The 14,248-nt window shown below is 40.1% G+C and overlaps 1 protein-coding gene across 2 annotated transcripts in view; it reads right to left on the bottom strand.

Moving 5' to 3' along the window:
• The window catches only part of wscd2 (WSC domain sialate O sulfotransferase 2), a 62,068-nt gene extending 48,180 nt beyond the window's left edge, over positions 1-13,888 (bottom strand). For both annotated transcript variants that reach the window (XM_086076178.1, XM_086076179.1), the window contains exon 1: positions 13,438-13,888. The gene's annotated coding sequence lies outside the window, so the exon portion shown is untranslated. The remainder of the gene's footprint in view (positions 1-13,437) is intronic.
• Between the last annotated feature and the right edge of the window lie 360 nt (positions 13,889-14,248).

Raw genomic sequence — 14,248 nt, 5'->3', positions numbered from 1 at the left:
GCAAAATGTACATTTTGACCTGCAAACTGCAATGCAAAACTGTTTATTGCCAGCCTTGCTTGAGAGGAAACTTCTTTATGTCATATCAGATTGGGATTGATGCTTTGCTCACCTACTCAGTACTCAGGTAGTAAACCAGCCTCACTCCACCAACAAGTCCCATTGTCTATCCCGATGTGGGTTGTGAAACTGCCAACTTCCATTCCTCAAGCAATACACAAAGTGAGCCACTGCCTCCCATTACAATGATTTATAATGAGCACTACAAAAGAGAAACCTCAGAACTTGAAAATTTGAGGAGAACTGACGTTTTCGAGGAAGCACGCGAATCCAAACCCGACCCCACTCGACAAAAACATGGAAAAAATATTTATGCAAATCACAGAATGGACAAAAATAGCACGATTAACAACAGATAAATATGCACTTGTTGCAACAGCACTATGCAAAATGATCCATTGTAAATCACATATCCATATTTTTCAAGGCGGCTTGTGCAAAGTCCTCCATGAAAGGGGGTTGGGGGGGGGGGTTCGGCCCCAGCCCCCGCCCCTCCAGTCTACCTGCCCACATGCTGTCATTTTTGCTGCACAAGTCTCCTCGGTTAATAGTTAGCACTGCACAATGTTCTTTTTCCCCCCATGCTTTATATTGTTAATGTCTGACTGTTCAGAGGGGGGCACTGAGATCAGACTCCAGGCTGTCCGTATGGAGTGTCCAGAAGTATTTCAGTGCCATCCCGGCCAGAACTGATGCAACACCGAGCCAAGAATGCCAGGACCGACAGGGATGAGCGAGATTCTGAGGCTGAAAAGACTGTGAAGTCCAGGTGGGGAGGTTGCGAACAATAAAATATTTATATTGCAGTGGATGGTTGCTCATATTATTAGTAAAGGTCTTATACTTAACTGATTATTTCTATTTTGATTACTTGTCATGGACGTACATTACAGATTGTGTTCCACCACTGTTACAGTAAGGTTTTCCATGTATTTGACTGTTATTATGTTTTATAGCCCCATTGTTTCTGAAAAATGTGTTTTAAAAAAAAAAAAAACAGGGGCAGAGCTACATGGTGATCTGGGGTGGCCATGGCCACCACTTGTCACTGTCCGGTTACCTCACATCTACAGGAGAATTTTGATGTGTGAATTTTTCTGCCTTTTTCACATGAATGCAGCATTTCTAGACCCCATTATATTCTTAAACAACTTATTTGGAATTAGAAATTGATCCGAATGCAAACTGTAAAATAATCACATTTAATTATTTTAGTCAGTGTCAAATAAAATTACTACTTTTACACGATAGCAAGCAAAAATATTGCCAAGGAGTCATTGTTTAACATACGATCCAGAGCCATGGTTTCATGAAATAAAATGCACATATCCAGAGGCATGCACAACACTCTTAATACAAGCAGGAACAAACAGTGAAAAGCAATCTTTAGAATTGTGAAGAAATAAAAAAAATGAGCAGTGTTGGGAACGTTACTTTATAAAAGTAGTTATAGTTCCACATTACTTATAATAATAAAAAACTGAGTTAGTAACTGAATTACATCATAAAAAAGGAACTCGTTACCAGGCAAAGTAAAAAATGTCACTACTTTTTATATCAAATAATTTGGATATTATTATTATTATTATATTTTTATACAAGGAATTCAAATTATGTATGGTGTTTCCAATATGAGGAAAATAATTAGTTAGATGACTCCTTTTATGAAAAAAGGACGGAGTTACCAACGCCGTTATTTTAAACGCCGTTATTCCCAACACTGAAAATTGTGTTCAAGGGTTCATTGTACCAGCATGACACTTCATGACAGACTTTTCATTATTACCAGTACACATGCCAGACACATACAGGTTCCATTTTGAACACTTTCAGTTACCAAACGTACTTTCTTGCCAGATAAAGGGCTAAAAACATGTGAAGACACGGATAATCTCATTTTCTCGTTTGAGGATGTGGGGCGGCGCAGATACACATCTTGATTTAGCCAAGTTGTCCATTTCACAGCAACCTGACAAATTTCTCCAGCTAGTGTGACAGCCCAATTAGGGCCCAGAGAACTGAAGGGAGATCTGAAGCTGCAACTGACAGACGCAGAGGTGGGTGGGTTGTGGCGGACTATGGAATGGAAGTGGGGGGGCTGTAGGGCTGATTGGCGCCGTCTGATTCTTTGTCACACTGGGGCTCCTTCTGCTGTACTGCTAAGACAGGACTTGTCAACATCTGCTGCCATCCTCTTTAGAGCAAAAACATGTCTTTTTCCTCACAGAGCTGTCTAAATACGGATGGATGTGTTTTCATAGATCAACTGTCGCCGCCCGGAGCAAGTGGTGGTCTCAAAGCTGAGGAAGCCCTGCTTGGCTCCTCCCTTTTATGGATGCTCTCATATCTACTCTAATTGCCTGGCAGACACTGAAAAATAAAAGTTGTTCTTAAATATATATATATACAGTACATTCAAAGTTAAATAGGTTAATATTTAGTGCTCCTTCAAGAAGGATCCTCAAATGATGTGAAAATTAGTTTTGATTTCATCTTTTTTGGGCTGCCGACTGGTTCAGTGAATGCTCGGAGATCATCAGCATTTACATCTAATGTGCATCCCAAAAAAAGTATGTTCTTTAATTCATCTGCTCGTTTTCGCCGTGCTTAACAGCGGCCCCTTTTCTCATCGGATTCAAATTGAATCATAAATGTGTGCCTCATTCGTAACAGGTTATCACTTTTGTGATCCCACATACTTATCTGTTCCCAAACATTGCACTTTTTTCTTCAATGGCGCAGGTGGAGAAAAGCGGTAATGGCGACAACTTGGTGTCATAACATCACCTCGTAAAGGGGTAAGTAATAAGCTCTATTGTTAGCCATGTGCTCACAACCCACAGGGGGCATATTTACATGATATCAAGGGACCGCCATGAAATGTGATGTATTATATATGCATCTTAATTCTCTCCATCCCTCTTTTTATTTCTTCAGCTCAGTAACAGTGGGGAACCGTAGTTCCTCGTGTTACAATGTTTGGCTGGTATTTTTAAGGGGGAAAAAACCCATTAACCAAAGACAAATGAGTCTTAAACTAACTGGCAACATTTGGTGCCCTGAATTCCTGACAGGGGAGTTGCTTAACCAAATCTCTATTAAAGGAATTTGCTGTTGCCAGGATGGAGCAGCAGGTACACAGAACACAGCCCAGCTGTTTTGCACCAACAAAGGCCTTTTTGTCAAGCAGGGATCCCATTGAAGAAAGGACGAGAGGGGGGGAGGCGCTTCTGGAGGTGAGCAATTACAGTGTGATGTGCTAATCTGAGCAACTGGCATCGTCTCAAGGTCATCTGCTGAACACAGCGACTGTGTCACTTTACATGCACCGGTTGCCCACTTTTCTTTGGCACCTTTTTCCATTTGCTCAATTACCAGCGCACCTCCTCCTGTCACCTTGTTCGCATACAAACAGACAAAATCAGCTCGACTGGACCGCTGCCTAGTATGAATGAGAATGAAAATCTGCGAGGGATGATGACACATCTGAGACTTCAAATGACATTTTGCTGAATTTAGGATAGCTATCTGCGTGTGGTTTTTTTTTAAATATCTTTTTTAGAACAAAAACAACTGACACGATAGATAGGCCTGTAAAAGCTAAATCAATCCATTACAAGAGCTCTTGAAACATTTTCTTTTTTACGAAGATGACAATGCTCTTTTTAATGATGCACAACAGAGCTGAAATTTAACCTGCTGTTTGTTTTTTATTCATTTATTTGGTATAGCGGATCAGATATCACGTTACAGTATCTACTTGTGTACTCATGTGTTATGTCATTTATCACGGTTGTTTGGCTGTGGTCAACATCTCCAGATTAACAACGTGCTTATTATTGTGTTTGTAGATTGCAATGGTGTAGCGGTGTCAATAGTATTTCACTCTCATGATGCTAAGTAAGATATCCAAAATAAGAAAATGAGAAAAACATAAGGCACATTGTTAAAATTACTCATTCCATGAAAGTAACTGAAAATAAAACGCACAACGCAAGGTCAATTAACTCGCTTTTTTGGCACTTGATAGACAAAAGGCTGTTATGTTGCACCATTGCTGTAATATTTGTTTCCCTGCAAGTCTTGAAAAGGCCGTGCGCCAGCAGATGCTACTTCAGTCCTGCACACACACTCACACACGCATTATCCTCTCTTCATATCAGACCTGACAGAATAAGACAACATCTGTGCCCTCAGCAGGATGCGATTGCATGCCTGAAAGCTTCACCTGCAGTTGCCGTTTAGACATTCAGCCATTATTGCTAACTAAATGTGAACCCTACCAACATGAGGATCCAAAATAAAACCCGGGAAGTTGCATGAAATTTGGTTCCCTTTAGTTGTCTTGCTACATAACAAATAATGAAAATGATGTGTAATTATACTTTACATACGTCATCTTGTAAACAAATACAGATTTACCACTAGGAATTAGGATTAATGAGTAATGATTTGAAGTAAATTATACACCATAATTACAGTAGGAGCCAGAGGCAAAATCCATACTTCTACTTAAATAAAAAAAAAACACTGGAAATTGCGATGGCCGTTTGACTAAGGGCTTGTTTGCACAAAAACAATGCAGTAAAAACAAGAGTTTTTGTTCCTTTGCATAAAGGCAACAACATTTGTAAAACAATCCCTCTTCACAAGGAGATGCAAAACCAGCCTTAGAGCGTGTAATTTGAATACCGTGCGCGTACCACATGCACACGCAATAACTTGCTTGTCCTCTCTTTCGCATCCAAGTGTATTTTTAATATTCTACTTGGCGTAAATTTCTGTTGAGTTAAAGGAGTAACAGGTGGCCACATTACAGTTTTTATTAGAAACCATCGACTGCAAAGAGCCACAAAATTTCTTGAATAATAATGAGTAATGGCAATCAAAGTATTCATTCTTTTTTTTTCTTTTTTTTTACATATTTTGTTTAGTGAATGAGAGAATGTCTCTAAACATTTTGAACTCATGTGTCGTATTGAGCAAAATATTGCTATCTAAAGACATTGAGTCAAAGTAGTATTATCTTTTTTTTCCATTTGTTCAAAAATATTTTGTATAGAATAAATAATTAAAAATATACAATAATAATAATAATAATAATAATCCAGTGGCCAAAATAAAAAACAATCAAAATATGCGTTTTTGTATCTTAAACGGACAGTGCGTAGAATTTTTGGATTTTTCCCACCAATGTTCATTCATTTAAAAAATATGCTATTAATTTCAATGATATGCAAAAAAACCATGGTCTATCACGTCAACGTACATTTTTTTATATAATTGTAGACCGCTAAATCTACAAATACAATTGATATAATATACAAATATAATGAATATAAACTTAATTAAATCGATGAATATGATCGCTAATTATATTACATCGGTCGTACCGTGCCGTGGCTGACATGTTTCGCCACAATATTTTTGTTACGAAATTCCGAAGAAGAAGAACTTCACAAACGCATTAATTGGTGGTAGGCTTGCAAAGTGTGGTCTCTCTGAGGCGCCATATTGCGCTTGCTTCAAAATGGACGTGCTTCGAACTTCTGTCAATGCATTCTATTAGTTCGCCAATAGATGGCACTAAATTCTACATGGGAATCTGTCAGACATGTGTGCCTTTAGTTCCTGATCGTAAAACGGCCAAAAGAGGGTGGCCGATACAGGTACCGATACCTTGAAATCAGGCTAATATGATAACTGATATTGGTTCTGGCCCATCCCTAATTATTATTATTATTATTATTATTGCTGTTATTATTATTATTATCATTATTATTATTATTATTATTATTATTAAAGGAACACAGAAATGTTCAACAATGATATGTTTGACATACCTGACACATATGCATGAAAAGGGCTATTATCTTGCCAGACTTGGTAATTCTCTACCACCGGTGATGGCAGTGATTATCTGGAAGTGTTTTCTGTAGGAAAAAATAAAGGTCTCGTGTTGTGAATAATCCTTCCATAAGCTGTAAATCTGTCTGAGATGCGCATGCAGCAAGGTTGACCCTCTCCTTGAATTTGTGCGGAGATAACTGTGTTTGAATGATGATCCTCTTTCCAGAACGCTCCGGTATATTTTTGAGGCAAACAAGTTACAGTGGAATGCTTAATTCAGCTGACTAATATGATATTCAGCTTTTTTGCACGTCTGACATTATCAAGCGTCTGAGAGGTTCCATGCGTCACTGACTGTTAAAGCAGAGTATTTAATGCCAGGCTATTTCTGTACTGGCGCTAATGAGGATCTTGACATCCTTTTCTTGATGCTGATATACTGCATCAGGAGCAAGTATACTGTCCGGCAGAGGCACAACTCGTATGACACCTTTGTCGTGTCACCGTAATGGCAAGCGCGAAAAAGCAAAGTCTAATTCTTGTCAGCTCCTCCGGCCATCTTCAAAGCCCGCGGCCATTGGATATGATCCGCAGCACGTCCCCGAGAAGTCGCCGAGAGGATGAAAAGATAAGCTCTGGAGGAATTCAAAGCCTTCACACTCCGCTGCCAGCCACCCCGTCACTACACAAGGCTTCAGGTCTGTGAGGAGTGCGTCTCGGCTTCTCCTCTGCGGCAGAAGCCAAGCTTGAACTCCCCTCGAATTCAACACCAAATGTGCCGTATAATTGTTGAGGCTGAAGCTCTTTTTTGCTGCGAATAGCGAAGAGGGGAGCTCCTGGTGGCGCGAAATGCTGTGACTTTGACCATGATTATTCACAGCAGCAGTGGGAACAGCACGCTCTCATTCTTCAGCGCACAAATATGAATTGCTTTGAGTTGGCATATTTCTCTGACGCTTGTTCACCTCTGCCTCGGGGAGGACGGAGCCAGCAGGGTGACACAGACCCTGCCAGCAGTGCAATTCATGTGATTTTATTTTTTCTAATGAGTGTCCACACATTTGTGCACCTTAATAATGCCATAATGGGATTCAAAGTTCCATTAGCGGGGTGTTACAGCACCGAGCAACAGGGAGGGCAGCTATAATTTCTGTGAAACAGTGACACTCCTGCTATTGATCAATTCGGCTCGGCCTGGACGCTGAAGTGATGAACTGAGCGCTGCGTCGCCGCTGGTATAACTAGGGCTCTGTCGTGCTCTATGCCTCTTATTTACTGGCATGCCCGATGCTGAAAGAGCAGCAGCATGACCAATTAGTTGCCATTCATCAGACCATTTCAACCGTTCCTGCAATCTTTCTTATAGTCACCGTGAAGCTCGTTTCTTGCCTTTTGCACAAAGCGCTGAGTGCATAGTTCAATATGGTGATCTACAATGTACCAAGGCCATCTGAAACAATGGACGGGAGGGTGGGTGTATACTGCTGAATGTGCAGACGCTCACTCATTAAAATCATTAACGAGATGGTGTCTGGTGTTCTCAGATGCTAAGGTGATTTTGAAATCATGTGATTTTGAAATCACTGTCAATATAATGAAGAACACAAATATTCAGATGATACGACGTATAGTCAATAAAGCACAAAATGTACATTTCAGAAATGTTGGCATCTGGTTGGCTTAAATAAAATGAATGGAACAACCTCTCCATGGAAATGTCATGAGACAACCTCACACCTTGAAGATGCCATTCAAATATTCTATTTCATTTTTATGTACAAAACCCAATTCCAATGAAGTTGGGACATTGTATAAACACTAATAAAATTAAATAAAAAAATATATTTAAATAAAGAATCTTTGTGCAGTTTGTCACTTTTTTACTCACGACTGCCACCTCTGGCCCAAAGCATAACTGCAACATCTGTGTCAGGCTCGTTCATGGTGCGCGTGCGAGTACGTGCACGATCTTAAAGCGACAGCCACAGTTGACAAACGAAGACGTGACTTCAAATGAGGTCTCTCCCCTCCCCCAAAAAACTGAGGAGTCTGAGAGTCCACACACTCTACTCTAAAAGGAAGATAAAAGCATGCATGATGTAGAAAAAGCTTTAATGTTACCTTTTTTGTCAACTTTAAATTTTGACCATTTCTGTTTGTATACAAACAATTCAAAACGGACTCCTCCCATGGCTCAACCCGCACTCTTCACGTCAACATTGCGCCCGCCTTCAGCGACACGACCCCCCCGCTCTGTGATTGGCTGGAGGGGTAAACGCCCAGAAACGTCCCTCTTATGGCAAAACACAACAAAATGGCAAAATACATGCTGGGTGGTGGTGGTTGATGACAAAATCACCACCACACATTAACAGAATCCCGGAGGTGTTGATTGAGAAGGATTTAATGTGTATACATCCAGTGTTTATAAAGTGTTAATTTCTGAGTGAAAACTTAAGACCCCACCATTTAATTTTCGAAGTGATGAACGTTGCTCTCTTCTTTTGAATTTGATGCCCGCAACGTGTTCTAAAAAAGCTGGGACGCCAAACTTGATAAATGCTCCAAAAAGCACCTTTGTAGCATAGCATTCCACAAGTAAACTGGCGAATTGAAAACAGGTGCATGTCATGATTAATGGTTATAAAACGGAGCCTCTCTGAAGGCTTGGTTGTTCACAAGCAAGATCTCACCACTTTGTGACCAACTCCATGAGCAGATAGTCCAACAGTAAGAATGTTTCTCAACATACAATTGCAAAGAATTTAGGAATGTCATCATCTACAGTCCATTAATATATTCAAAACGTCTGGAGTATCTGGAGGAATCTTTTCACGTAAGCAGCAAGGCCGAAAAGCAACATTGAATGGCCGTGACCGTCAATCTTTAGAAACCAGCATTGTGTAAAAAATAAATATTGCCACCTGGGCTCAAAAACACTTCAGACGTGAAGTTAGTCAACACAGCTAGTCAGTACATCTACAAATGCAAGCTTAAACACCACCATGCGATGCAACAACAGCCATAAACAAAGCCGGCTTTTCCAGCGCCCGGTTCAACTGACATTGACTGATGCAAAGTGAAAAAGCGTGGTCTGATGAGTCCACATTTCCATTTGTTTTTGTTTCAAAACAACCATCCGAATTGTTATCAGTGCAAAGTTAAAAAGCCAGCATCTAGACTGTGAAGGCACCATTAATGCTGAAAGGTTTTAGATATAAGTTTTGGAGCAACATAGACAATGCCAAGCCATATTCTGTGCATGGTACAACAGCATGGCTACGTAGTAATGAGTGTGAGTACTAGAATGACCTGCCAGCAGTCCAGACCTGTCTCCTATTGAAATGTGTGCTGCATTATGAAACACAAAATACGGCAACAGAGACTCCGAACTGTTAAGCAATTGAAGTTGTACAGGCAGCAATAATGGAGAACAATTCCACCTACAAGGCTTCAACAATCAGTTCCCAAAGTTCTTTTTGAGTGTTGTTAAAAGGAAAGGTAATGTATGACCCTGTTTCAACTTTTCCGGAACCTGTTGCATGCATCAAATATAAAATGACTTAATATCTGAAAATAAAACAAAAAAACAAAAAACAATAAAAAATTTCATATGTTATCGTTCCAACGTACCACATGCGGTACAGTTGCTATTTTTAGAACAAGCTGGGGGATTTACATCTTCGCCCTGGCTAATTGCCCAAAAATGTTATATATTGTTCAAAAGCTATATTCCTGGAGATTTGACTGATGCCCAAAATTTTTAGATACAATCATGTCTGCAGGCTCAGCGAGCACTTAAGTCATACATGCGCACAAACAAAAAAGATGCAACCTACCGTTGCAGTCTCATAAATTTCCAAGATGTCAAACTCCAACAAAAAATGGTCCTTACATCGACAAGGGTCCAGAAAAAGTATTCCAATAAAATTGGTAGTCCACACCGAGCCCTACATCCATAAAGCCACATTATTTCCTGCTGCCATAGCCGTTTCTTCCTATAGGCCAAATAGGCGGCTGCCTAGGTCCCCCAAGCCACCAGGGGGCCCACAAGCTCTATAGTCTCATACTAGCTCTGTATCTCTCTATAGCGCTGTAGTCTTACCTGAGGACGATTAAAATGTCCTGTGTTTATCTGTGTCTATTATTTATTACATTCCCTTTATGCTTAAAAAATAAACATAGGATATAAATAAAACAAACTGTGATGATACCTTTCCGTTAGCATGAGTACTAAACAAAACAGCCATCGTAATGGCATCAAAAATAAGTTATCTCATCGGTGGTGGGGGGGGGGAGGGCGTGGGGGGCAGAAGAAAAAGAAAACTGAAGAAGAAAAACGGTCAAAAAAGAAAGGTAAGGCACTTGTTGGTGATGGATAGTTGGAGGCGAAACTCCATTTTATTGTGTGTTTAGCAAGTTTGTTTATTTGTTTTGCTAGCCAGCTCACTCGCCTCGGGCATTTCTTTATAGATATTAACCTTCCCTTCCCCAATTCACAACTCGAGATGTTTATTTTAACTGTAGTCTGTTTTGCTCATAAAGTAGGGCTGGGTTTTAAAAAATCTAATAATCAATATCGAATCGATTTTCATTTGTTTAGCCTGACATCGATTCATAAACTATGAATCGATTATTTTAATATCTTTTTTCCATAAATTCATTTAGAAAAATAAGAATTTTAAAGGCCTTTTTTTTAATCTTAGATTTTCTTGAAATTTGCTATTCACATGAATTTAAAAGTATTTTCTTACACTTATGAAATACCTGACTTATTGTACTTTAAGACAATTCAGAATCATTTGAATTTATATTCACAATTATTGAATTAGAATTATGAAAATATTTTCATCTCATCCTTGCTGATGTCAATGTTTGTGTAACTCTAAAGTGATTATAAAACGTACTTTCATTAATAAACTAAATTATTGAATCAGTTAAAATTTTGTTTGAAATGTAATGTTTGTGGAGTTTTTCTCATGCCTAAGAATAATTGATGTTCCATAATTAATCAATATCAATTGAATTGAAGTGAATCGAATCGAAACAAATCAAAATCGAATTGAACTGAACTCTTGTGTATTGAAAATGAATTGATTGAGGAAATTGTCATCGATACCCAGCCAGCCCTATCATAAAGTGTAATAGATTTTGCTATCTTACGAGACCATTTAAAGGGTTAGGAATCTCTTCATTGTAGTTTGGCAAACTAGGGGCCCCCAAACACCACCTTGCCTAGGGCCCCCATGAAGCTAGAAACGACCCCGCCTGCTGCAAACCCCAAAATACGCACAATATCCACCCATTCTTGATCGTAGCGTCAGTTAGCATGCACAGATTAGCCAGGTAGCCGACTGTCAACAAAGGCCAGAGGATTGACACCTCACTTGAACCAATACACACCAATGAGCAACATGCACGTAAAAAGCTCCTCCCCTTATACAATTTTTGTCAAGGCTTTAGCCAGTCACAGCAAAGCTTCCCGGGGATCAATGTATTGAATAGCGAATGAAATGAGGACTGGGTCCCATGTGTAACTTCCTCACTGAGCAAACAGCCCAGAATAGAGCAGTGTACCAGTTCAGAGGAGGAGCTCGTCCTCCAACTCTAAAGCATGGGACCTGTGGCAAGCATGGTACCCGTGACCTGTGACCTTGGTTCTCAAGGGTCACCCAAATGGCACATTTTTGGTTCACCTGGGCCCCTCCTTTGAAAAACCTGTAGTATTATTGTCCTGTTATGTTTTCCAGCCCACCACACCATGCTACATTCATTTTCTAGGCAGATGTTTTGAAAAAAAAATTATAATAATCAGGCGGACATAAAATCCTTCTTTTTTTTTGGGTGTGTATTCAAGTCAGCGGGTTAGCTTCTTTTCTTTTCTTTTAAGGCCTTTTAGGTAAAAATGATAGGAATGATAAGGGGTTTTACATCTCTTGTCTCTGCATTGTGTTCAATTGAATATTGGGTGAAAATAATTTGCAAATCACTGTATTCTATTTTTATTTGTTTTACACTTTTTATTTATGTTGGAGTTTACATGATCCCTCAAGGCGAAATTCAAATCACACTCTGCTGTTGATTTTGTGTTGCACACAACGTGCAGAACCAGATCACAGAAACGGCGGCATTTCATGCTGAAGCACTTGAACTGTGAGGGGTTGGGGATAGTGCCTTGCTCAAGAGTACTTTGACAGTAGCCAGCAAACAGACTGCTATCCCTCCAACAACTAGTTGACTTTTTTTTTTTTACATTTCTGTCTGCAGCGCGAATCGAACAATACAGCCACTCAGTTTAGATTGATATTAGCAGAGATGTATTACATGATACATTTTATACCCGTGGTTGTAGTTTACAGTGGTTTAGAATTGCATCCTACTCAGAGGAATTTCATTATTCATCATATTAAATGAGAAATAACAGGAGCAGAACGTAAAATAATACATATATTATTAAATTAGCATCTTACTGATAGTGTCAATCAAAATCTTTGCAACTAGTCTTGCATTGGGTCTCATTTGAATCTCTAATTTGGGGCAAATGATCTGACCAAGTACATACAAGGGACAACAATGTTTAATGATGACTAAACTTCTAAATGAATGAAAGGCAAGGATATGAGTCGAGTCACCGGTTGTGTTCTGCATCATAATTGCCACTAGTTAAAAATTAGCAGGGAGGCTCAAATGAAAGTCCAGCTCCTTCACACTTGGCAGTCAATGATTGCTGCCCAAGTTCCTGTGTGTATTTTAACCCAACCTTTATTGAGCCAAAGCACCTGTTTTACATTCAAAAAATCTCACAGCACACCACCAAACAAATAAGTCACAAAACGAATACTGAACTAATGATGATCTTGTCTCAATTCACACATAAATTTCCATGCTCATTGTGAAAACTGGGCCTTAATTGAACACAAAGCAGATCTATGCAAGAAGCCATGACTTATTCTGTTATGATTGGCAACAGGTGGATGCATAGGTGTATTGGACTTTCATACATTTAATTGTTCTGCCTGTCACTGTACGTCGCTCGCAATGAGAGTATAAAAATAATTGTGCCGTTCATAAATAATGATTTTAGGCTAAATGAAGAGGAATTGGATAATTTCCCATGGCATCACTGATCACTGGTTGACAATCACTGGATTAAGCCACTGGTGACATGTGCGCCTACAGGAAAGATTTACACAAACATCTGTCATATACTTATGTCAGTGGGGAAATGCAACAGAAATAAAAGGCTCAAATAATTACAAATTTGCTATGTAAGGAACAAAAAGACCTCAGATGTCTTCTTATAGCTACTAAAGAAGTCGATGTATAAGACAAAGCTGATGCTTTTCTTTAACAAGTTGCAGCAGATAAAAGAAAGAAAGGGGAAAAAAAACTCCAGAGTAAAATATGCCCCTGCTGTCTGAGTTAATATGGTCTGTTTACCATTTTTGTACAGAATTTGTACACTTCTGTAACATCACTAAAAGTGCGCACATAGGTCATCTAGAAAAACATTTAAAAAGATGTTACCTCAGTCGGGTAAAGGCTTCAGAAGATGGCTTGTTGTGGCAAGATGTTTTATCTCCGCGTCAACTGGGGAAACTCAACATGTTCTCCAAGAAGCAGGCAGCTCGCAATGTCTGTAGTTTCTCTGTTCAATCCCATCTGCTCCAACGCCGTCTGAGTGCTCTTCAATAATCTACAGCACCGCAGATGTGCCGCGACACGCTGCTTCCGGCGCCCCGAGAGGGCGACACTAACTAATGTGGCCCCGGCAGGCTCACCCGTCCGCTCCAGGCAGCCCACCCACCCTCGGCTCCCCCGACCCCTGGCATCTGTTCCGGCCGCGGCGTGGTTGCGACGCGGGCTGTGGCAAAGAGCTTTGGATCCACGGACGGCCGGCCGAGCTGAAGGACGGCGGTGCTCGAACGCTGCGGAGAGGCAGCGCCGCGCACAGCGCTCCAAACGCGGACCAACAGCACTGCCTGGTGCACTTAAAGAGACACAACATAACAGCCGGGCGCAGTGCGCGCGCCGACTCGTTTGGGACTGTCTTTCTGGGACACGTTTGGCGACGACGCACTTATTAGCGATCATCCATGAGCAAATGACATTAGGACAGCGGGGAAATGTGCTTTGCAACGGAGTGTTCCCTCATACACACCACAAATGACAGGGAAAACAAACAAGACACTATTATAACAGTGGTTGTCAAACTTTTTACACCAAGTATAGACTACCACATCAAAAAGTGTTCACCCATGTGGCAGTAGTTGTATTCTTGAAAATAGATATTGTTGAAAGCAAATTAGTAGTTTTAAACCTGTTTGCGAGATTTGAT

The sequence above is a fragment of the Leptonotus elevatus genome, chromosome 5 (genome assembly GCF_054856555.1).
Source record: "Leptonotus elevatus isolate MCC_2025b chromosome 5, RoL_Lele_1.0, whole genome shotgun sequence".
NCBI lineage: Eukaryota > Metazoa > Chordata > Actinopteri > Syngnathiformes > Syngnathidae > Leptonotus > Leptonotus elevatus.
The sequence above is the reverse complement of the archived record's forward strand: the minus strand, read 5'-3'. Positions and strand labels throughout refer to the sequence as shown.